Source organism: Aythya marila (assembly GCF_965140915.1).
Source record: "Aythya marila genome assembly, chromosome: 1".
NCBI classification, from domain to species: Eukaryota; Metazoa; Chordata; class Aves; order Anseriformes; family Anatidae; genus Aythya; species Aythya marila.
The window spans coordinates 25666801-25693231 of NC_139042.1; positions in this window are offsets into that span (position 1 = coordinate 25666801).

The following is a 26431-nucleotide window of genomic DNA, read 5'->3' on the forward strand; positions in this document are numbered from 1 at the left end:
CTGTGTTTTCTCTTTTGAGTAGGTCATGGCAATTTTCTGTAAGAGCCAGCAGGCTCCCACAGAGGAGCAGATGTAGCCTTTGGGTACTTTGTAGGCAAAAAATGATGGCAAAAAGGAGGAATGTGGTGACCTAGGCAGGATTCCTATTTGCACAGCATGGATCCTAATGAGGCAGGACCTAATAAGTTTTGTCATCCCAAACTAGTTTGCGCTCAGACAACCTGGATGTCTCTGCCTCAGTGGGATGTTTAGGCCACCAACCAGATAATCTGTCTGCTGACATCGAAGAAAAATGTGAGCAGTATCTGGGACAATTTAGATGCTAATGTGATGCAAGGCTTAACTTACATGTCACACTTTGTTTTCATAATGTTAGAGCTAGAATGTTTTATTCTGTGTTGCTTTGCAATCTTAGATTAAGTAAAGGTTGTTTAGAAAAAAATCTGCTAAGTTTTGTGTTTCTACCCACTACCAGGTCCAGGACAAAAAGCCATATTTGCTATGTTGGACTCTATTGAGCGGAAGGTCCATATGCAATAGAGGGCTCTGGGAAATGATTGTCCTGTCTCAGGAAGGAAGAGTGTACTTTTGTGAAAAGGAATAACACAATTACTTAGCTCTCTGTCTAGTTTGTTTAAGAATGCAATGGGGTAGTAATGGACTTTCTGTGCTAGTTAAATCCCATCATAGCTTTCCTGAGGTAGTATTGAGTGCAGTGAATTACAGAGATAATCTATATGATATTTTAAAGTAGTTAATGATATTTCCATTTCCATTTCCAGTTAACATTTCCAGAAAAAAAAAAAAAAAGAAAGTATTATTATTATTATTACTTAATGCAATGAAAATTTTAAATGGCCATGAAGAATTCAAAATTGTAAATTTTCCTTGGGAATGACATTGTAGGATTTACTGCCTGTTCCACATTTAATTAAGCTTTCTTTGCAGTTCTCTAGACCTGTGTGATCTAGCCTTTGGTGGATCATCAGGCTGGTTCTTTTCCTGCATCCCCTGACTTATTTCTTTTGGAGTTTTATATTGTGTGTAGTGCAGATGTGCTGTGTACCTCTTTGACCAGATGTTCTGCTTGCTTGCCACTGCAGGGGATCTAAAGAACCCATCCTCCAGGCCCATCATCCTTTATCAATGCCATTCCTTTCTACTGTCTAAGGCACCTTTCAGTTTATAAATACACGTCAGCTGCCATTTTCAGACAGTATCTTTAATGGTACAAATTGTTTGGGCAAAATAAATGCTGTTGTCCCTTGGGCAGACAGCCCCTGAGAAAAGCTCCAGGAGCCTTTGCTTTTCCCACTCCCTTTCCAAACATCCTGGCAGGCTCAGCACAGCTCTTTTTCTCTCCTAAATTACAGAATGTAGCCCTGTTATATAGAGAAATGAGTTTGTGATCCTTCTCTCTTTGTGTCTAGATCTTTCTGCCTTCAAGCTGAGCTAGTGTGCCAGAGCTTCACATCCCAGAAACCTTCCCTTCTGCTGGTGTGCAACAGAGACAGAGCTGAACTATTCTGCTCTGTGTTTCTGTGTCTTGTTTTGCTTTCAGCATCACTCTCTTTCTCTTTTTTTTTTTTCAGCTTGGCTACAGTATAACACTGCAAGATGAATTAGGTCTCTGCAAGACATGGCTTTTAGGCTGTCTTCCACTCTTCTCTAATGACATCTTGGAGGCCTAACTACACGATGGGGATGGTCTAAACTATCCACAGAACAGAAGCAAATAATAATCTGTTACCTAGATTATTTGTTAAAACATGTCAGCTGAATCATTTAATGTAGGCGTTGAGTAAGTCCTGGAAGGTTGCCTGTAGAATACATAAATTTTACATACAGCATCTCATTAATAAAACAAGCAATGCAAGAGATGCAAAACAACAAATGGATTAGCATCAGAAGCCTGTAGAGATGCATTGACTTTAACATTTCTTCATATGTTCAAAGGATTGGTGCACAGTTATTCCTACTGCCACACATGATATGTGCTGAGTTGCAACAGAAATTAAAATGATCCTTAATATCACAGATTTCCTGAAAGGGGAGAAAAAATGGATGGGCCAAAAGGACACTGTATTATAAATGATCAGGAATTGTCAGACGTAGTGCAACATGCTGCTGTAGAGTAACTGAAAGCATGTTCTTGTCACATGAAAATTCCAGTCACCACTTTATTTCCTTTGCATTTTAACTAGAGGCTGGTCTCAAGGGGTGGAATCCTTTCCTACAGTTCACAGAATGACAGAATCACAAAATTGTCAAGGTTGGAAGAGACCTCAAGATCATTGAGTCCAACTTCTGACCTAACACTAACAAGTCCTCCACTAAACCACATCACTAAGTACAACAAGAAAATGCTCAATATCTTTCATGGGGATAGTTTTTCTTTTCATGGACTTGAATGGACATTGCAGATCATATCCAGTTTCTGCTTTTTCAGAACAGAATGCTTCAGTCAACTTTGTAAATCATTAAGGTTTTTTCAAATTCACACACCATTAGCTGCAGATCCAGCCATCATAGGGCAACTGAAAACAGAGGAGCCAAAATCATTAGTGGTTTTAAAAGGACTTGACGTAATTTTTCTTTTTGGCATACTCTCTGTTTGGCACATACCATATGGAGAAAAACAATGCACACAGCTTTCCCTCATTACAGTAAGTAATTTAAAGGCACCATAGATGTTGCTTTACATTGTCTCCTGTGGCTAAGCATTTTTTGTTTGTTTGTTTACTCTAATAGTCAATGCAATATTTACAGATTTTTTTTTTCTTGTTCTTTTGGCAAGACACACTTGCAATTTCAACACAGTGTTTTTTTTTTTTTTTCTTTTTTTTTTTTTTTTTCTTTTTTCACTTAATGGAAACTCTGATTGTTTTTGGAAATATTTATTCTACAAGTCAGCTAGTAATTTATCATCCAATTCCACAATCTTTTCAAGAAGTGTTGCTTGCAGAAAATGATCAAAACTTGCTGGTGAGAACCAGCGTAAGGATGTGGGGCATGTTGCTGGTCCTGGTGAAAAACCTGTTGGATTGAATGGCCTTTTCTACTATTCAAAACCCTGGCACAACACCAACCTTCTCCAACAGGCTCCAATCTCTGCAGATAATTGAGAAGGAATGGAAAACATGTTAGATGGCTCAGCTTACAGGTTTTAAAAAAGAAATGAACCTTTTTATAAGACTGAGGATGAGAAGTGGAAAGAAGGAGAGAGAATGCATTTGTTTCCTGCACTGAAGAACACAGATTGATAGTTTCTTATCTATATTTGTTCAGCCAATTTATTTAGGCCTCTTCTCATGTGTGGCACTAAAACATAGGCCAGATGTAGCAAGAAATTGATTTTATTAAAGAGAAATAAATAAAATGTGAATTTATTTTGTCTCTGTAATAACACAGACCAGAAATGAAAATAAAAAATAATCTAAGTTGGTTGCATGGAAACTTCCTATATGTTTTTGATTACATTGTGTTGACAGCTCTTCAGATTATACTGCTTCTGATGCCAATTTACATTGAATTTAGAGAAAAAGGTTATGAGGTACTGTCTCTTCTCTGAGCTGGGAATTTCATACATTTTCATTATGGACACTGCATTTTGACAGAAGTATTGTCTCAGAGAAGCTCCATTTTCTTTTTGAAGCTCACATATTTTTTTTTGGTACAGCTATAAAACAACATTATGTTCCTCATTGCTTCACTAAACAAGCTGTCAATTCTATTTTCTTCCCTTCATCCATTTTTTTTCCTGTCCTTTTGCCTCCTGATACACCTTTCTGCATTAACTGATTCTCTCTATGCTCATTGTCCCCCCTCCCTGTGTAGCTTTTTTCCTCCTCACTTGGCTATATTACTATTTCTCTCTCTCTCCTATTCTGTCCCGAGACAGGTTTTTCTTCTAGGCATTGCTGTTATGCTGGTGGCTATTTTCTTTTTCTAAGCTGCAAAGCCAAACTAGCAGCCATTTTTTTTTTTTTTGGGGGGGGGAAGGGGGTCTCCCCCACAAAAATAAATGCAACAATTGTATGGTATGGGTATGTTTAAGAAGGCAAGAAGGCAAGAGATTTCTCTGGAACCCTTCAGGAGCATTGGCTTCTCCATTGACTATAATATTCAGGCTCATACTTGGAGGACTGCCTCATCAGGCCCTTACAATTAGATATGCAAACCAGAGACAAAAGTCAAAAGTTTTGATATGAGCTGGGTTTTCAAATGTATTTCATACTATGTTGAGTACAAATACACTCTGAAACACTCTCAATGTAGTATAGAGGTCTCCAATATATAAGCAGTTTCAGTTCAACAGTCCATGAGACTTACTCTTTTCTGCCTTAATGTACCCACTGAATTTATTTTTCTACTTTCTAACATAATAAAAAATATTCATTATTCATCTTGGACCTTTTGCATAGCACTGACTTATTCTGGGTAATAACTTTATTCTAATAATATTCTTCTCCCCACCCCATAAGATCAGAGTCTCACAGCTGGAATATCTTGCACATTTGCACATACATAAAGCAATACTTATGTACTTTATAGCTAATCCAGGGGTTCTAGGAACGAAGGTTTTTCTGAAAGCTTGTAATTCAGATAAGGAAATGCCAGATTGATTTGCATTTTCTATAGAACCAACATAATCCAAGATTAAGTAAAATCAATTTAGCAAGATTTTTAATACCTTCTGGACTTAGAATGTTTTTACGTACCACTTATAGTTGACTGACTATTAATGGATATTTCTAGTCTATTTACAATATATAAAAACTTCTTTGTATGTATCCCTAATAACACATAAAATTATATAGATTAAATCCATCTGGTTTTATATATAATGTCATCAAATAAAATGGACTTAAAGCTCAGAGGCTGCTATAAAAGTATGGTTTTATTCAGCCTTACAAATGAAAAGTTCTAGAGATTCAGTGTCAAGAAATATACATAATTTTTTTGAGAAGTATATGACCAGAAAAAGGTTGCCTCTAAGGCTATGAAAGAACCTTTAAGCTGCCTGGCTTTAATCTGGTGGATGACAAATGTCTCTTGCATTCTCATATCAGTTTCATGTGGAAACTACATCATATTATTACTGTTAATGGCAGGTTTCACTTTTTTTTTTTTTTTTTTTAAAGTAATGGGAGGATTCTTCCTCTGCTCTCATTGTTTTTCCAGTGAAACAGTTACTAATATCCTAGATGCAAAAAAAAAAAAAAAAAAGCCCCCTTCTAGATACTGAGCATGTCATATCCAAATGGGGAAAAGGAAGGGAAAACAAAAGGAGAAAGAAAAGGAGAGACTGGGAAGTCAGTTAAAAAGTATTATTAGAAAAATATAGATAATAAGGTACATATGAATTATTTACATGAAATCAGAACTTTCTTTGCATTTACCTACATGACCATGAAAATTAGTATTGAGTGGAAAAGAATTTCTTCAAATATAAGCTTTACTGAAAACAGACAGTGATTCTGAGAACTGCTGTCAAGGTGAAGCTTTTCTTGGGATAATATCAATGACAGACAACAGCAAGTCCGGAAGCCCAGCCCTGGAAAATTCTCCATGATGCAAAAGCCAAACTGAACAGCAAAGTGACCAACATAGACCAGAAGGCTTCCTATGAAATGTAAAAGGCCAAGGATGTTTTAGTGAATTTAGATTTTCTCTGGATTTTAGACATGAACTATCACAAATATTTGGATAGCAAGAATTCAACTGGTAAAGAAGAAAAAAGACCATAGTTTACATTTAAGTTCAATTATTTCACAAGAAAATGAACCAGAGGGATAATTTGGGAAAGACATTATTAATCAGAGTTTTATACCTTGTTTGCAACCTATAAATCTCCCTGTCTCAGTTCAAGTAGAAAAAAAGACTCTCTGTTATCAAGTGGCTGGGGTGACAGAAGATGCTCTAATGAATGGATTCTATGCCATAATTGTTCAAGACATTTTATGGAAAGATCTCAGATGTCATAGTGAATCTGGAGAACTAAAGAAGGCTTGTGAAAGTTTAGGGAACCTTTGACATTTTATTGGCCTCTGTGTCTCCACAGCCTCATGGAAACCTTTAGTTCAATACTTCCTAGGGATTGGACTGGCAGATTTATACCATCTATGGGTCAGAGGCCAACCTATTGCAAAAGCTTTAACTGTTGTGCTTGTGACTGAATGTGAGGTGGTGATACATAAATATATGTACTTCTTGTATGGATTTCCTGAGATGGACTGTAAGACCTCAGAGCTCTAGACTTTCAACCCTTGAGATTTTTGATGTATGATCATAAAGGAATATCAGGAGAACTTTTGATCTGATTTCACACCTTAGGAGAAGGAAAGAGTTTTGTTGAGGATAAACTCAGATATATCTTACTCTGGGGTCTAACTGTATGACAACTTTTAGTACTAGGATGAAATCCTAATTGGTCATGAAAGTCAGTGAAAAGTAACATGAAAGTAACTGTTGAAACTGCTGGAAGAATGAAATTTTCCAACAAAATGAAAGAGACAGAATCAGTCCCAGTGAGTAGCTTTGCTCAGGAACACTAGGTATTACTCAGGTCCCCAGTGAATGTGAACTTGGCATGGAAAGAAAAACTCTTGAGATTGTTTTAGTGACACTACAAAGTGACAGAAAGTTATCTTGGCAAAAGGAAAATCATGATGAGAATAGCTAAGCATCTCATCTGAGATTTACACCAGATTACAGCGCTGGCAGAGACCTTTAGAGTCATAAAGTCCATGCTCAAGTCACTACAGTACTTCACCACATCATTTAGTAGGTTTCATTATATTACCAAGATCCTACTTAAACACACTAAGATTTTTTTCCTAAGGCTACTCATTATGAATGGCTGTTTCCAAACCTCACTGCAGTGATGAGGAGAAGCCTTCCAGTTTGCTCACTGAGCTTATCAATGGCCTTTCCATACCTATTTTTTTCTGGGTCAGTATTATCTTCCAGATAAATATGCTTCCCGCCTCCTACACACCCCTGGTATTTACCCTCACAGTAACTTTACAGATAATAACAGATAATTCTTCCTACTTCTGCTCTAGTTGGCTAAAAGTGGATTTCCTGGTGTAAAATACTCTCCCTTCCCTCACCAACCCTGTAGCCTTTCCCTGTATGAGCTGTTAGTTGAAATTAACTTCTGAATGTGCTCAGTAGCTAATTACTAAGATGTTTCTGTAGCCATGCTCTAACCCCTTTTATTCTTTTATTATCTCAATTCATCCCTTTCTCTTACAGATCATTTCATTTTTTTATCTGTTAGGGATTTTTCCTTAATGGTCAGAACTATAAGTTACATAGAGATGGTAAATGGGCACCAGGAATAGTTGTTGCTGTGATTGGCTGTTGCATTAATCATTGGGGAAAAAAAAAAAAGTGCAACACAAAAACCAACAAAAAACCTCCAAACAACTATGAAACTACTTTATGGAACCTGCAAAGCAAGGGACATGCCTAAATATATTTATTAGTGGAGGGATGTTTGCTAACTTCACTGTGAAGTTTTACCTGTTTGTAAGGGAGAGGTTAAGAGATGAAAAACATGAGAAACAGGAAGCAAAGAATACGCAAACGCAAGTGAACGCTGAACAATGAGATAAACTGGGTGAGGGGATTTTAGGATCTGCATGTCAGGTGAAACATCACTGGAGCTGTAAGCAAAATATCTTTTTGATTCTTGCAGTGCATCGGAAAATATGTCTTTCTGAAAACATTTTTTGCTTGTTTGTTTGTTTGTTTTTCTTTCTTCAAAACTACTTGCAAAGGTAACATAATTCTGAAATGTGTTTAAACAACTTCTAAAATTTCCTTTGCCTGCTGCTAGAAAAGATGATAACTGAAGGGATATTGAAGAAAAACAAAAAATGATAAATGTTGGAAGCTGGACTTCCGGAGTTTTTTACAGTGTGTTTACATCTCATGACTGTGAGGATAGCCACTGCTGGAAGAGGTGGCTCATGCCATTGTCACTGGGTCTGCGCATCCATCAGGGACCAGCAGTGCCACTGCAAGTCTGATATTGAAGACAAACCTTTCTTTAGTGCAGTGTTAAATAAAACAGTGCATACCTACTTGGACAATGAGAACCAAGTAAGCTTTCTGTTGCCCATACTTGGGACTGGCAACTTTTCTTTAATTGTGCGTACCCCCAGGATCTGCTACTTTCCACTGCCAGAATTGAACAAGGGTGTGGAGGGCCGCAAGGAATTTGGCTGTTGGCAGAAGATGGCACATTGTTGGATTCTTTCTACTCCAAGTTTTAAGTGTCTTAGTGTTACATAAAGTACAACCACTGTAGTTGCAATTCTTTGTGGCCCTCTTTTACACTGAAAGCGATAGCATTATCTTACCAGCTCATTTGAAATCCAGAAAGTGGATAGTACACTAAACTGTACTTGCAAATAGAGTGAGACTGAAAAGAATACAGAGGGAAAGGGACTCCACTGTCAAAATTATCTCTGTGAAAGGGAAATATATCACAAAATAGTTGTCAGACAATAAGGTTGATGAGATGATACTGAATTGACGATATTTTGGGGTCATTATTTTAACAAGTATATTGGTGATATGATGACGAAATGCAAGTGCTGGGCTTTGGCAGTTGTGCCATTTCTGTTCATCAGACTTAGACTTATTTCCTTTAACCAGCCATTGTAGTTTAATTGTGATTTTTATTTCTTGTGCAAAAAAATCTTGATTCAAGTAAGTGGTATCTGATAATTTATCCCAAGACATATCACAGTATTAAAGTGTTTAAGAGATCCAGATAAGAAACATTCGGGAAATTTGTTAGAGGCTAATTAAAGCTTTGCCCCCTGAAGACAGTCACAAAGCCCCATTGACTTTTGAGAGGACAAGATTTCTCTTGAACAATTAAAATGTAATTCCCCATCAAATATCAAATACCCCCTCCTTCTTAAAATAGACATTTTCCCCCTCACTTTTGTGCTTTTGCTTAGTTTCTGCATATTTCCTAATAACAGCATGAGGCTGCATTTCCTAATAGTAATAGCATGAAGTTGAACAGAGCATTTTGTGGGATCGAAAAGACAAAGGGGAGTTAGAAAAATTTTGATCACATTGCTACTGAAGTCAGGAGCCAACTACCCCCAGTGAGATAAAACTGTCCCCATGCCAAAAGAAAAAGTTACTTAAGCAGCAAGTGTTAATTACATGTGATGAACTCTTTGCCATACTTCCCCAGAATCTTAACTGAGGTTTCAAAAAGTCAAAGTGAGGAAATTTTGTCTCAGTGTTTACTTCACTGAAGACGTTCAAGTTAGAGTAACAAAAAAGCAGTTTTTGGTAATCTGGTTCTCTTAGAGCTTCTTAGAAATTATGCAATTCTTGGAAGTAATTTATTTTTCACCCCAGGTTAAATGTATTTATATTTTTAATTAAATTATTATGGAAAATGAAATTAATTTTGAAGTTTTCATCACACTTGCCCACAGAGGCTAAAAGTGTGATATTTTAAAATGAATACAGGCAGAATTTGGCTCTGAAACTTAAAGTGCAGCTTATAACATTCCTCAGGTATTATTTCATCTAGCATTTGGCAGCTAATATATATATATTTTTTAATTGAAATGTTTTTGTCTGAAATTACTAAGAGTTCTGAAAAAAAAAGAGCTTCCAAACACATTGGTTTAACTGCTAGATTGCCCCTCCACTGGCTCATCCCTGCCAGGAACAAGATACTATTGTGTTGACTTAGAGTCATGGCAGGAGAACACAACAAACTTGAAATTTCCCCGTTACTCATGTTGGTTGCAAAATATTTAGGCATTTAGGAAAGGAGTACTTTTTTTTTTTTTTCACATTGCCTCTTGTCCACCTACTCCTGAATTTATTTGGTGAATGGATTTAGAAATTATTTTGCCTCTTTCTGTGAAAGAAAAGTATGTGCAACATTTTCTTTTACTTGAATCAATATTATAGTGAGTCAGAGCATCATTCTGTTTTCTTACATATTTCAATGGAAAGTCAGTTAAAACCATAAGTACGTAATCTAGACCCCATTGTGCTTTCCCAGACAGATGTCTACATGTTGAAATTTAAAAAAATATGATTATTTGTGAACTTAAAAATGGAATTTAATGTAAGTTCTGGGTTAGTTGCATAAAACGTAACTTTGAAAATGGGCATTGAAAAGTACCTGACGTTTTCACAGAAACAGGAGGTGCGTAACAACTATACTTTTGCAAATTGGATCACTTTTTCAGTATCTCAGACTAGACGCATGATTCTTAGCCTTCTTTGAAAAGTGTTATGACCCCAAATCTCTGAAAATTCCATGTGACAATAAATGATATTATATGGATTCTTCCATTTGGTGATTTATAGCAGTAACTGAGATACTGTTACTGAATAATATCCATGGTTTTTTTTTTTTTTTTTTTTTTTTTTTTTTTTTTTTCTAAAAGTTCCTATGCATTAAAGTCCTGAACACTGTGGTTTTATCAAAGGTTCATTTGCACTGCAGCTCCCAGATGAGGACACAGGTGAGGCCCATGGGGTCTGCACGTCTGATCTGGATGATGATGGAGTAGGTCTGCCTGGCTTCCATAACTTTAATATTAGGCCATTTTGGTAGGGCTTTGTTCAACACATGGCCGTGCTTTGCAATGCTCCTCAAGCTACAGATGCAAAAATTTGCTGCATTAGAAACCTGTGCATCAGCTCTGGCAGCTTGTCTGACTGCAGAAACACTGACCTACCTGTCTGCTGGTGACTGTTGCAGCAGGAGAAGTGTCCTAGAGGTGTTAGGAAAAAGTGGTGAAGAGAGTGAGTCTTACAGAGTCCATGAGGCTTGATACAAGTCTGATAGCATATAACTTTTGTCCTACAGAGACTCTGGTCAAGCCCACCTGTCCTGCTTACAGAAACTGACATCCAATTTCAGAGGCAAACCTTCTTACACAGAACATTTTTGGATCAACTTGTTGTAAAGAGATCCTTGGCAGAAGAAATAGCCAGAATCATACTTCACACTCCTCTGTAAAGCCATACTTCTTCAGAGTCATTATTTTGTTTCAAACTCTTTTTTTACTTATACTGAACAGGGGGAGGGACTTAAAGCGATTATAATTCTGGGGAAAAAAAATAAAGTAAAAAAGGTATTTTGAATATTAAGTTCACTTTAACATATATATATATATATTTCCTAAACATAATCATATACAAGAAAATATCTCACTTTCCCCAAATCTGCATCAATTTGTATCACCTATTAGAGCGGGAAACAAATTAATGTGTCAATCAGTTAGATCCAATATTGAACCTGCTAAAACTCTATCTATGCAAAGTCCTGCAGCGACAGATTGCACAATATCAATGCTTACTTGGTAAAGAAGTATTCCTGTTATCCATTGTAAACTGATCTTCTATAAATTTCAGTGACTTAAAAACCTATCAGTAGAAATGTGGGATTTGGTGGAAGAAAACCCTGCATTTGCCTAGCTCACTGCCTCTGATTCTGCAACTTCGTACTAGTGTGCTAAAAAAGTAGAGAATAAGTCTCAGAAGTGAAAGAAAAGACACTGTTCCCCAGCTTTAACAAAAATAATTCCTATTATTTTTCTCTTTGTTTTGTATTCTGGAACATTCAATGCAGAGTCAGATGACCCCCAGAAGTGGTGCAAGGGAGACACTGGGAGCGCATGACTGGAATCAGCAGGACGCCTGGGACCAGTGCCATCAGCAGTTACTTTGATTCAGGCTCCTGCGGAACAGCAACCTTTAATGCCAGACTGCATTTTTTTTTTTTTTTAGCATTTTTTGCATCACTTTTTTGCAACACTTGCATCATTTGCAAGTGTTGGTGTTCTGCATTTGGAGTAAGCAAGCAGTGAACCCTTATGAAATATTTGCACAGAAACGTTTTATACGGTGTTAGATAACTGAGTGGGACTTATTTTGCTACTTCTGACAGCTACAACTGATATAGGAGTCCCTAAATCCATTTACAGACAGTGGAGGGAGAGTTGGATGTCTCTGGCTCAGCTTACTGATTGTAGATTAGAATATGAAAAGCCGAACACTTGCCATATACACATCCCTCTAGTAATTGTAAGGGACAATCTAGCTCAATGGAGACATCACCACGGTTGAGCTCCATCCCTTGGGTTTACCACATATACTACTTCATGGTGGTGCTTCACTTTACTAACTGCTTCCCGAGCTCCAAGCATTGGTCAACATGTAGCTAACCCCTAAAAGAATCACCAAGGAAAAAACTTCATGTTAAGTTAGTTGTCATGTTAATTGTGGTGGGGTGGAATCTGTGAATTACTTTTCATAACTCTGCTTAGCTCTTCATTATTCTATCCATTCACTAGAAAGGGAACTGTAGGTTACAGGAACTTGGATATGCTGCAGTTTTCTAAAGACTGGTAAAAATTAGGATGTGCTTGGAGTTCACAGTCCTGTTTTATTGCAATTGAAAGTAGGTAATTAATAGACTGAAAAGAATAAAAAATCATTCTGATCATCCAGGCAAGAACCAATTGTCATGAGCTGGAACACAGGATTGTTCATCTGAACATCAGGAAACACTTCGGTACTGTGTGGATGACCAAGCACTGGTACAGGTTGCCCAGAGAGGCTGTTGAGCCTCTGCCCCTGGAGATCTCCAAAAACTGCCTGGTCATGGTCCTGGGCAACTTGCTCTGGGTGTACCTGCCTGGGCAGGGGTTGGACTGGGTGACCTTCATAGGTCCCTTCCAACCTCAGCCACTCTGTGATTTTGTGATCTACATGTAGTTCCTGTTCCTGGACATATGTGTTCTCTGAAAGCATCCTTTTTAAATTCCTCTTCCTCTCTCTCTCTCTCTTTCTCTCTTTTTTTTTTTTTTTATTTAAGAAAACTCTTGATATAAAAATGTCATTAAGAGATATTGTAGTTGTAGGAAAACCACTGCAGTACTTCATTTAATCTGCAAAATGAAAAAAAAAAAAAGGAAAACAAACAAATAAACAGACTGGGCAATTCTTTTCAGCAGATTGACTTTGTCATATCTCTGTGAAATTGTCTATTACCAAGTTCCTGTTCCCTATGTAAACAATTATGGTCTTTAAACAAGCAGCAATGTGCCTTTGAATTAACTAGTCTGAGTTAATGCATTGTGTCTTTCACTCTCAGACATGTTTTTCAGCCCTGTTATGCAGTGGTTTCTGAATGAGGGTTTGCTGTTCCCACTGGAATTACAAACTCAGAAGCGGAAATGAAAGAGGAATGGCAGTTCTGGGAACAGGGTCGCAGGGGAAAGAAGCCCGTGACCCTCTGCTGTAATCAGTCACAGACTTCTTCTCTGAACCTCCTCCAGCTGAGCAGCCTTTGGCTTGAACTCAGCACCTAGCTGTGCCAGCCATGCAGCCAAGGACTGCTTTCATTTCTCCAGCTACCAGGTCCTTCCTGGTGCTGGTGCTCAGGTTTGTCAGGTTGGTTATTTGCTGTGACCACCAAGTCTTTCTCAGAGGTGTTTCTTCCAAGGACAGAGTGCCCCATCATAGATTTCCAACGTCAAATTTAATGATATTTGAGAAATATATTCTTACTTATTTCACCTGAAGTGGGAAACATAACTCTATATTATTATGAATTATACCTCTCATATTTCTGTTATTTGCAGTCTCTGGCAGTAGGGGCTTATGTTTTTAATTGCATTTGTAGGAAAGCCATGTAGCATAGGCAGACCCTTCCAGGACATCTCTTGAAAAATGTATGTGTAATGTGTGTTTTCCAAATACCTGCTGGCAACACATCTGAAACCTGTCACTTAGGTACTTAGCCAGTAATATGTCTAGTTATTTTTCAGCTATGTCTTTTTTTTTTTTTTCCCCTCTGTTTTAAAGATTTTAAAATTCGCATTTCTTTAAGACATTTAAAACTTAAAAATTCACCATACTTATTTTCTTTCAAAAACCCACTCTAAGTAGCCTTCTACAGAGAAATGAATCTCAGCTAGAATGATGTTACTGGAGTGCACTAACAGTGAGATCTAAAGTCAGAACTGCAGTCAGAACTTGTAGGCTTAGAAACTGTCGAGTTACACACCAGTGTTGAATGTTTTTAGATCTGCAAAGCAGTAATAAAAGAAAATGTATTTTTAACATTATAGTTAAAAAAATCCCAACAGAACAGCAGAGGAAATACTTTGATATGCATCAAATATTTAAGTGGATAATTAAGTACATTTTTCAAGTAATTAGTAGCTGTGGGATTTTTTAGTACGGATACATAGATATTCTAATTTTTAATGACTTGGCTGCACTTTGATAATTTGTTTTTCTCTGGAAAAGAAATACAGCCACATCACTGCCAGGTGAAAACCACAGAGGAAGTATGTGAATTACAGTATATTTTACTGAAGGGGTGTTTTGTCAATAACATTTGAATTCATTTGAACTCCTGGAAAACAGATGTTTAAATACATTCATGCCTGACTCAGCCTTCTGGCCTTTCAGGACAGACAAACCATGTATTGTTGTAGGTCTTTTTCACTGTTAGAAAGCCTAAGTCACCAGTGCCTCTGTGAATACCAAGGGGGAATAGGTTTATTGTGTATCCTTTGCTCAACACAGCTTTTCCTTTTGTGCCCTGTTTTTTTGCCCACTTTCCACCTTTGAGAGAACTTTATCTAATGTTGCTTCATATAGTTAGTCTGTGAAGTGTATTATTTGTAGAAATCTTAATAAACTTTTCTAGTTGGAAAGTGAAGATTTTAGTTAAAAAGAAAAAAAAAAAAAAAGATTTCCACACAAACCATTCCAAACCTCAAAAATTTGACTGGAAGAAGAAAGTAATATTTCGATCTTCTTGAAGTCCTACTGTGATATTTCATCACACTTGGATTTTGGCTGTTTTAGTTGCTTCTTTGCATTTCTGTGCCCAGTACCAGACTTGTAAATTTTATAACCAGTCACACACTATTGCCTACAACTGAACAGATTAAGTGCTATAGATTGTGGTGAACGATGGGAGATGTAGTTTAGGAAAGACACTCTGTCTAGACAGGAGGGTGGGATCATGAAATGTCCTGTTTAGTACTTCTGTGAGACATTGTGGCTGCATTTCAGAAATATCTTGGAACTTGTGTTTCAGTTTTGTAACTTTTCTGAATATTTTCTATGGAGAAAACAACTCATTTTCTGCCTTTTAATTTTTTATTTTTATTTTTTTAATGTTTGTATCTCATTATCGAGTAAAATTTATCATAGACTTAATGGACTTAATGACTCAAGTCAAAGTTTTGACAGAGTCAGGCCCTGATCACTATTTGCCACTACTGTTCAAATACTACAATGTGTAAAAACAGCTTACAAACTATTTCCTAAAATGTTTATATGGAAAATGTTGGTAAGTAACCATAGTATCATAATGGCAGAAGAAAGAGTTTTTAAAAACTGAAATATACATGGTAATTTAGGTGAAATTTTGGCAACACTGAAATTATGCAGAATTTTGTTCTTGCTTGTAGGAAGACCAGAATTTAATTCTTCAAATTGCATCATAGAGCTCATCTTATTAAAAGCAAAAGAGAAGACAAAAGTTCATTGAAAACATGAAGTTAAAAACTGGAGAAATATTCGATCTAGACAAATGCACCCTCTAGAGCAGCTTTGTTAATCTTGTGCCTTGCAAGGTAAGGAGCTAGCACAGCAACTAAGGTATGAAGCACTTCACGCTCAAAAGGTCAAGTGCCATAAAACAAGAGAAAAAATATATTGAAATGAAATACACAATGGAATTGTATCATCTAGTCTTTTGTACCGTTAAATTGTACCATACAGTTACAAGCTTATTGGCATTTTTCATATTTTTCCCTCTCTTTATAAAGAAACTAATCCATTGAATATCGTGCATTTGCTTCAGGTCTTCCACCTTAACTAAAATCACATTCCAACAACATTCACTTGTAATTATAGCTGAAGACCATATTCAGCCATCTTTTCTTACAATAGGCAATGTTTTTTCTTATTAATAGATAATGGTTTTCTCTAGAAATTGGCCATTGGAGGGTGGATATTATTAAGGTAATAATTTTCTGTGAAAGAGAGTGGCAGAATCCAACTTTTGGAAAATAGTGCATTTTTAATAAATTCCTGTAAAAAGGAACAATTGGAAGTAGTTTATCGTAGGGCTCCTTTGTGAGATTTTGGCTTATTTTTATACAGCAATAGGTAATATATTCTGCTTAGTCCGAACAGCGAATCTGTGCAGATGTACCACTTCATATCAAATAAGGGTTGTAGCTGTGTTAAACTCCTGTAGTCAAGGACATATATGAAGATATATGTGGAAGAATCTTTTACCACAATTTCTGTTATAGGTATGTTGAACATTGCTCCTGATGTAGATATTTATTTTATTCCACTGACAATGAAAATACTTTGGAATGACTAGCCCAGATAGATAATAAACATTCATACTGTGGTTATCTAAAATTAGGTGATCTGAGTCCTACTCATCCAAATGCTAATTAATCTTCTCTTTTCAGTTAATATGCAGACACCCTAAAGTAACTAATGAGTACATAAATTTGTGTGCAGCTCCTTTTCTGCAGGAATTTGTACATTTAATCTTTGTAACTCCATAGAAGATGATTATAGAACCATGGTAATGTAACCTGAGAGGAAAAAAAAAATAAAAACCCTTACACAAAATTAGGTTTCTCACTGATACTGAAAGGTTCCTGAGAAGCTACCAAAAGAAGGAATCTAAACCAGGGTGACTCAGTGTTGCCACTAACAAGAGACAGTAAAAGACAATACTGAATCTTAGCCAGGCTTGTTTGGACAAAGAGGAAGGAATAGAGGGCAGGGTACAAGGGATCTCTTTTTCACAATCAATGGACAGATTCTAGCAAAAAGAGTATCAAGGGTTCAGGGATGGTAAGTCTTTCCAGACAGTGGTCAAAACAGGGAATGGCTGCATATTCAGGTCTTCTTTGAACCTGTCCAAGCACTATGACACAGATTGTTGTCTGGAACCTATTTGGGACAAAGATTGCTTTTTTTTTTTTTTTTAATATATTTTATTTATTTTTATTAATTTTTCTCCCTTCTAGTTTTCATCTGTTGTTGGGTGCACTTGCAGATAAAAACATGAAAGCCACAACAAGTTGGATTTTTTAAAAATTTACTTTTCCTGGATAAATTGCATAGAAATGAGCTTGAACTGATTGTCTAAATAAGGGGAAGTTAATTAGCCTGGTTTAATTGTAAATTGTAACCAGTTCGTGTTGTATTTACATTACTGTGCTACACTTACATAAATATTTTTTATAAAGCCAGCGTTTTAACTAGCATATCATGCAGCCAGATGACTTTGTGTTCTGAGTAAGTTTTACTGAATTCTTTTTACCACACAAGTGACTTCCCACAATGTTTTGTAATTTATACAGATGCTGACTCTAGCAAAGTTTCTAAAGAATCAGCTTGCTTTCTAAGCTGCTTTACTGCTAGTGGGCAGAGAAAGTTGCCTGAAAACTATTGTTCTGCTCCCAAGACTATAGGTTTCATGGGAAGGGCTGAGTCAGTAATTGTAGCCATATGCAAATACGATTTATTTCATGCTAATTGTACAGTTGTAGAGATTACTCAAAAAATAATCAAAAGCAATTTTATGTTCTGTGTTATGCATATATAATAGATTGGCTTTATCCCCACTGGCACAGAAATGCTATTATTTGTAAGGCTGGCAGATGGTGTTGACATCAGGTCCATGGTGTCTCTGCCTTGTTGATTCTAGAATAATATTGTTTGCATCATTGTAACAAGCATTTTAAGACTTCCCAGCAGCTTTTTTATAGTTTTTCCGTACTAAAAGCTGACACTGTATTGACAGTACCCACAAGTGGATTAAACGCAGTATAACAAGGTTAACACTGAGAGTACCACATATTTCTAAAATTCTGTATCCTTCCTTCCTTCCTTCCTTCCTTCCTTCCTTCCTTCCTTCCTTCCTTCCTTCCTTCCTTCCTTCCTTCCTCTTCCTTTCCTCCTTCCTCTTCCTTTCCTCCTTTCTCTTCCTTTCCTCCTTTCTTTCCTTTTTCACAACAGCAGTTACATACAGTCATCTGATCCTGGAGTCACAGCTGGTAATTATACATGCTTTTTTGTGGAGCATAAGAACTCCAGTTTAATTTCCACATTTTTGAGAGACTAGGAGATGAAGTAAGGACAGTTAGTGAAAGAGTTAGAGATCTGCCAAACTACTTGAAACTGCTGACATTGTAAAATTTGCCTTAGGCAGGGTTTTTTTTCAGATGATCTGGTAAAAAGCAGTTTACAAGTGCTCTAACAATCAGTAGAAAGCATGCAACATTTTCAGTGAGAAAAAAATCTTAGCATCAAAATCAAAGGATATAGTTAATTTTTGATCAAAGTTTCTTAAGGGGCCACTGCTAGATTTAAAAGAATTGGAAGTATGCTAGTATTCTTAATGAAATCTTGTGTTATTTTAACTAGAAAGCAATTCTTACTATATAACGAGATGATCATTTTTCTTTCACCTTCCAGTAAGTTATTATACAAATTGTCTCAAAATACATAAATATTTTAAGTTTACATATTGTTAAGTGTATGGAAGTTTATTGTAATATGGTAAGTTTACATGTTGTTAAGGTGTTCACATGGAAGCAAACAAAACCTCCCTATTTATCAATTTTAGTAGTTTGAATTCCTGTCTCAGATTAGGTGCTTAAAATTCACAGAATCACAGACTGGCCAAGGTTGGAAGGGACCTCTGAAGATCATCTAGACCAACACCCCTGCCAAGCAGGATCACCTAGAGCACATTGTGCAGGATGGCATCCAGATGGGTTTTGAATATCTTCAGAGAAGGAGACTCCGCAACTTCTCTGGGCAACCTGTTCCAGCACTCTATCACCCTTACAATAAAGAAGTGCCCCCCTCGTATTCAGATGGAACTTCCTGTGCTTCAGTTTGTGCCCATTGTCTCTTGTCCTCTCACGAGGCACAACTGAAAAGAGACTGGCTCTATCCTCTTGAGACCCTCCCCTCAGATATTTATACACATTGATGAGGTCTCCCCTCAGTCTCTCAGTCTGTGCTTGTATGACAGGTGCTCTAGTCCTCTAACCATTTCTGTAGCCCTCCTCTGAATTCGCTCTGTTAGTTCTATGCCCTCTTTTCCTGGGGACCCCAGAACTGGACACAAAACTCCACGTGTGGCTTCACCAGGGCTGAGTAGATGGGGAGGATCACCTCCCTTAACCTGCTGGTAATGCTTTTCTAAACGCACTTGAAACTCTGATTTTTAGTGAACTACATATAGCTGATGGGTGCTGATATAGTTGTAAAGTGTTTCCAGGCAGATCAACCCCATTTACACATGCTTCTTTGTAAATGATTGAGTCATTTGTAAATGATTTGAGTCACATCAACAAGCCAATGGTGAAAAAAGAGTCACACAAATGGCAATGAGGGAGAAGTATAAGGTACTTGAATAAGCGTGCTTAATGAGGAATAAGGACAGCAACTGCAGCCACAGACTATACAGGAAGTGGTTGGAAGGCACAAATTATTGTCTAAAGCTATGGTACTCTGAAGTGTAAGGCAAAACACAAAGAGAATTAGGGCAGAACATGTGCCTGGCTCCTTCAGCAATTAGAATGTACGGGCAGAGAGAAGGGAAGGTCCACATCACTTAGATTTTCTTCTTGCCAGTCTTGTTGCTTGACATTAGTTGTCCTGGTATATTTTCTTCTCTTTGAGCTGTGAAACTATTTCACTCATTCCCCTTCTATCCTGGGCAAAAACTAAGAAAAGTCAAATGACACAGTGTTTTATGACTGATGGATGCTAGGAGGCAAACAACTTTGCAGACATCCTAATGGGAATAAGAAGCTAGCAGTGTTTCTTTATCCTTTGTAATTCAAAAACAGCTTAAAAATAATTGCTCTTAAGGACAAACTAGGTTCAGGGAATTGTTATGACTAGGAAACTGATGCATTGGCTTGAAACTTGCCGTGACTGAAAATGACCAGCTTGAAAATATATTGGTTTGCTCAGTTTGAACTGAAGGATGTATGTCTCTTTCTTGAGAGCAACTGCTGATTTCCATTTCCAGTTGCCATACTTCTGGCACTCTGAGCAAGGAAGAAGTGCTCACATCTCTGAAGGATGACCTTTTCTTACCAGGAAAAATGGGAGTGTAAAGAAATCTGCACTTCTGTAATATCTGTCATATTCAAAGCTTATAAATTTGCTGTTTGAAGTGATGTTTGCTCTGGATCCGATAAATTACCAGATATTATTTGTTTAGTAACTACAGTGAACTTTATTAGGATAATAGAGACATTCCATAGTGGCTAACAGGATCTAGTTGCTCTTCCACTGTGAATGGAATCTTCTCAATGAGTCCAGGACATGCCACAGCTGAGCCAGGAATAAACACTGGTATTGCCCAAAACTATCTAAAAAAACAACAAACCAAACTGGAATAAAATACAGTCTGGGAATTGTAGAGAGAGTCCTCAGTGATTGTTTTTCTGGATTACAGTCCTGGTAGAGAAAGACTCTGAGCTGTAGCAAGCTTCCTTATAGAAGAAAGTACTAGATTACAGTACAGATCTACTCACTGAGATTCCAGGATCTTAAAGTCCCTAGGACAGAGCATGAGAAAATCAGATGAGTTACATTAACAAATTGTCCATGGCTTCAAAAACTGGGATGGGTCTGTGCATTTTTCTGGAAGAACAGATCTTAATGATAGAGAAGTGTAATTGCTAATGTGTATGGATATGGATATATATGTACAATTATATATCTATATGTAACATAAGTCTTGGAATACACAACACATAAAAACACACTTAATCGATCTTAGAAATGAGAAATGGTAAGATCTTGCTTCTGTAGACATGCCTTTTTGAACTGGGGGCCAAAATAGGTCATATAACATAGTGGCTAACAGGATCTAGTTGATAATAGCTTCAGGCTAGAGGACACGTGTGCCTCTTGCACAGGAATTCAAGCACATTTTAGCTGTATTCAAGATGTCTAATAAAGTGATTTAACTTGGACAAGGATTATGTGCAATATTTTTGGTAAATGAGAGTATTCTCTTTTTCCTCCTTAACAGAAACATACATGTAGAGACATATCCATAGGTCACAGGGACAGATTTCAGACATCTCCTATGGTGTATGATGTAAAAAGTTTGCTCACACTACAATGGGTTGCAGAACTGGAAGGACTCAGCAACTACAGGTTAAAAAGATCTAGAGTTCTGACATTTATAACTGTATTTGAGAAAGGCCTAAAAAAATGTGAAAAAATAAAAAGTTGAAAGATAACACTCTAGTACTGTCACAACCCGGAATTACTGATATTGTTTTCAGTAACACAAAAATTTCACCCATTTCTCACTGTTCTCAACTGGTCTGCTGAAAGACCCTGAGAGTAAACTTGAGTAAACTTCTTGCTTCAGCTGCAGATGTGAGCTTTTCCCTGCTGCTCTGCTAGACTGCACCTCCTCTTCTACAAATTTTTTCATTTCCCACCAATTATTTCCTCCTGAAAATCAACATCTCATTTTATTTAAATGTATAAGGTTTACCTAAAAAGGTAATGTATTTTTTAATAAAAATTTTTTCCCCTCCATGTAACAAAGTGAAAATGTTCATTGTTTTTCCCTGCCTCTGCTTCACCTCTGTAACCACTGAATAAGAATGTTGTCCAGTTACATTATTTTTAAAAATGCAATTGATCTATGAATGTGTAAGAAGTAACATTATGTGGATAACAGGACAGGAAGCCTTCAGGCAGTAGAAAATTTTATGTGAAAATTTTAGCAAAGATCATCAATCCAGCTGTATTTATATAATACCTTTTATTCCAAAGAGTCCTGCTGTACCTCTCAGTGTGTGTCTACAGTTTACCTACCACATAACTGGAATATATCTGTCATTCTTTGCAAGTAACACTATATTAGGGTTCTTGAAAGGGAAGACAGTATTCACAAATGAAATGAAGAGGGGTGTTTTGAGGACAGAAGAGTATAACAGCCCAAGCTGGAACCTGTCCAAAGTTCTAGTTAACACTTTACTGTTATGCCCAAAGCAACAGATCCATAAATTCACTGCTGCTCTCAGGATACAAAAGTAGTAGAAGCATTTTAAATAGAAGAACGTGAAAGCAGGAAAAACTGCTAGTTTTTACTTTAGGTATCTCTCAGGTACCTAAATGGAATCTTGTGATTTCATTGCCATGATTCCTTCCTTTCTTTCATTCTTTTTGAATAAGATAATGTTTTTTTTTTTTTTTTTTTTTTTTTTTTTTTTTTTAATCTAAAATGATCTGGATTTATCATAAAACACAAGAAATCAATATTTTTGGTTCACGTATTCTCTGAAACAACACAATTCTGCTCATAAGTTGCTTCCTCACCAGTAGAAAATGTCATCACCAAATCACCAGGAAAACATTCAGTACAACTTCTCATGGAAGGTGTTCAGATTTATGTACTAGCTAATGATGTTTTCCTTATCAGATAAGACGTTGATCCAGAGAAATATGACTTTAAAAACTTACCAGGATAGGAACTATAAGTATTCAAAAAGATCAGTTCCTGGGATGCAAGAAGTGCATCTGAAATCTAATTTGTTAGATAAATGAAAAATATTGGAACAAATGAGACAATTGCCTAGTGACTCCAGGAGACAACTACAAATTAAATTATATCAGTCTCTACAATAGTGAATGAGGATTAATAAGGAAGGTCTTTTAAGTTCCTTCCAAACCAAACCATTCTATGATTCTATTATTATATTATTCTATGATTTGAATGGAAATTCTAAATGGAAATTCATAGATGGAAAAGTCTATCATTCTTTCTTCCTGAGGCCAAGGAAGTCTGGGACAGAAGGTGAAGGCGAACAATGAGGCAGAAATGTGGGTAACTCACTGAGAACCAGAAGAGTTACTGGGAACAGATAATGTGGATATGTGGGTACCTGACTAAAATACTTGTTATGTATACATTCTGTGTTCATAAATCTTGTACAAGAAAATTACTAAAGATATAGCTAAGAAAGATGATAGATAGAGTTGGAGGAGGATAGGAAAAAAATATAAATACAGCTGTTCCAAACCACAGGACAAAGAAGGCTGTTGGGAAAGAAAGACCTATGGAAATACATAAGGTAAGATAGATGAAGATACTGTCTGGTACAGAAAGAACATGACTGAAAGATAAAAATAATCTCTGTACTGGTAAGAAGGACATAGGAATGTTGGAGAAATATCACTGTGGACTTGCCCTGTACTTATACTATTTATTAAACAGCTGCTGTTGACCATAGAAGCAATTTGAGGGGCCATGGGGACCTGTTATTTGGCCTAGTACAACTATTTTTATTTTTATTTTTATTTTTTAATTTTATAGGAATAATGAAGTCATGAAAGATTTGTGACAGCACTACATTCAAAATGAAGACAAAAGAGCCAGATATATATTTGATGAGAAGACTATGCTTAATCTGACTGAGGAATTCTTTGGAGACAGTCCTGGAAAAAAGAGGGGTCCAGGAGATTTGGTTGTTTTTCAAGGGTCACATCTTCTAAGTTCAAGAACAGTCCATCCTGACGTGGAGGAAGCCAACTGAAGACAGGAGGCCTGCATGGATTAACAGAATTTCATGACAGGTACAGTGTTAGGAAAGCCAAGGCCCACCTGGAATTGAATCTGGCAAGGGATGTGAAGGGAAACAATAAGGGGTTCTGAAGGTGCATCTACAGCAAAAGAAAGATGAAAGAAAATGGGGGCCCATTGTTGAATGTGTGCTGGTGACAAAGTACATAGAGAAGGTACTCAATACCATTTTCTTTCCTTGATATGTATTGGCAAAATTTGCCTTCAGGTATCTCAGGCACCAGAGACCAGTGGGAACTTCTAGACCAAGGTAGACTTACCTTTGTTAGAGGAAGAACAACTTAGAACGCTCTTTAAGCAAACTGGGTACACATGAATCCATGGAACCTGGAAGGATGCATCCACAGATATTGAGGCAGCTGTCTGATGCCATGTAAGGTGACTCATTAGTCTTGAAATGTCATGGCAACTGGAGGATGTTTCTGAAGACTAGAAGAAATCAAGTATCACTCCTATCTTCAAGAAGTGCAGGAAGGGGAATCTGGAGATACAGGCTAGGCACTCTCACCTCAGTTCCTGGGGAGATGATGGAGCAAATAATCCTGCAATCCATTTACAAATATATGAACAAACAAGAAGGTGGCTGGGAGTAGTCAGCATGTATTTACAATGTGGAAATTATACCTAATGAGACTGATAGCCTTCCACAATCTGATGGCTGGTTTGATGGGTGAAAGTAGAACAGCTGATGATGTCTTGACTTTAGTTAGGTACTTGCCACGATCTCTTTGTAACATCCTCATTGACAAATATATTAAGTGTGGACTTAATAAACAAACAATGAGGTGGACTGAAATGTGGTTAAACTGACAAGCTCATAGGGTTATGAATCCCGGTATGAAGTTCTGCTCAAGGCCATTCATTAGTGGTGTACTCCACAGACTGATACTAAGGCCAATACTTTTTAAAACTTCGTTAGTATCATGACAGATGAGACACAATGCACCCTCAGGAAACAAGTTTGTAGACAATACAAAACTGGGAGGAGTGGTTGATACACCAGCTGGTGGCGCTAACATTCAGAGAGTCTTAACAGGCTGCATAATTGTGCCTTCGGGGATCTTGTGAGGTTCAGCAAAGGGAATTGTACAGACATATACCTTGGAGGGAATAAACTCTGTCACCCATACAAGCTGGGGACAGATCAGTGGGAAAGTAACTTGGCAGAATTGTTCATCTGGAGACCTGGTGAACAACAAATTGTCCATGAGCCAACAATGTGTGAAGACCAGCAATCTCCAGGGTTCCATTAGGAAGAGTACTGCCAGCAAGTCGAGAGAGGTGATCCTTTTCCTCTACTGGTGAGACACAGCTGGAATTCTGTGTATAGATCTAGGTTCCCCAGTACAAGAGAGACACGCTGAAGCAAGTCCAACAAATAGACATTAAGATTATTAAGGGGCTGGATCATTTGCCATGTATGGAAAGGCTGAGAGCTGGGACTGTTCAGCCTGAAGAAGGGAAGGCTCAGGTGGGCTCTTGACAATGTATATAAATAGGAAGGAGTAATGAAGAGTAATGAAGAGGGAACTAGGCTGTGCCCAATGGCAGGACAAGAGGCAATGGGCACAAACTGAAATTCCTTTTAAATATAAGAAATATATTTTTTACTGTAAGGGAGTTCAGATGCTGGAACTGAGAGGTTACTGCCCCGAGAGGTTATGAAGTCTCTATCTGTGTACGTATTCAAAACCTGAGTAGACATGGCACTGGACAACCTGCTCTGGATGACCCTGCTTTGACCAGGGGTGTTGGACTAAATGATCTCCAGAGGTGCCTTCCAACCACAGCAACATTCTGAGTCTGTGATTGTTTGAATTTGATGAAAAGACAGAAATGTTGGTACTTCAAAGGACCCAAAAATGGATGAACCAGAGTTTCTTTAGAAAATGAAGGTGAGCTTTACAGGATAAGGGAAACATTCTGCTATAGTATTTCCAACTGGAACAAAGGTGTTGAAAACCATGTGCTGTTCAAGGAAGACTGCAGTACAGGCAAAAGTCAATCAGTTAAATGGTTTACAGATTGCAAAGGCATAAGTGACAAGGTAGGTAGAAATCATCTTTTTGGAAATTGGAACTGAGAAATTGGAACTGAATAGTATTGAGTAAGATACTCAATACTATTTGAATATAACATATAAAGTATGTTTATCTCATATCTTGAACTTCAATGGGAAATAATGATAAACTAAAGGAACAAGCTAGTGAAGTTACATGTTAAACTTTGAAGTACAAAGGAAACTTGGAACTTCTTTATGAAAGACATCCAAAACTGTTTGGAACTTCTATTCAAGTGAATAGAAAAAAAAGAGTTGTGGTAAAAATATCCTAACTTAACTGGATGATTAATCACAGGGAAGGATATTAATGGCAGAACCAGAGATTACTAGGAATGGGAATCCAGACTTATCAGCAGAAAAGTTTGTCCTGGAGGTCAGTGTACATTGGCACAAAGTGAGGAGTTACGAAAAGGAGAAGGTAAATTTTGCAGCCTTGAGAGAAAACCTGTTGATTCCTATCTGTTTTGTGTGTGGTCATTTATATATTGAAATAGAAATATAAACATCAAGGCAGAAGTAAGACTCTTATTCTGGTGCTGAGTACGAGTGCCATTCATACTCAAGAAAGATGAATTCAGGTTGAATGAATGGGGAAGTTGTTGCAGCAGAAGACTATGAAGGTGAGACCTACAGCTAGACATCTAATGATTGCCTGTCTAAATGAA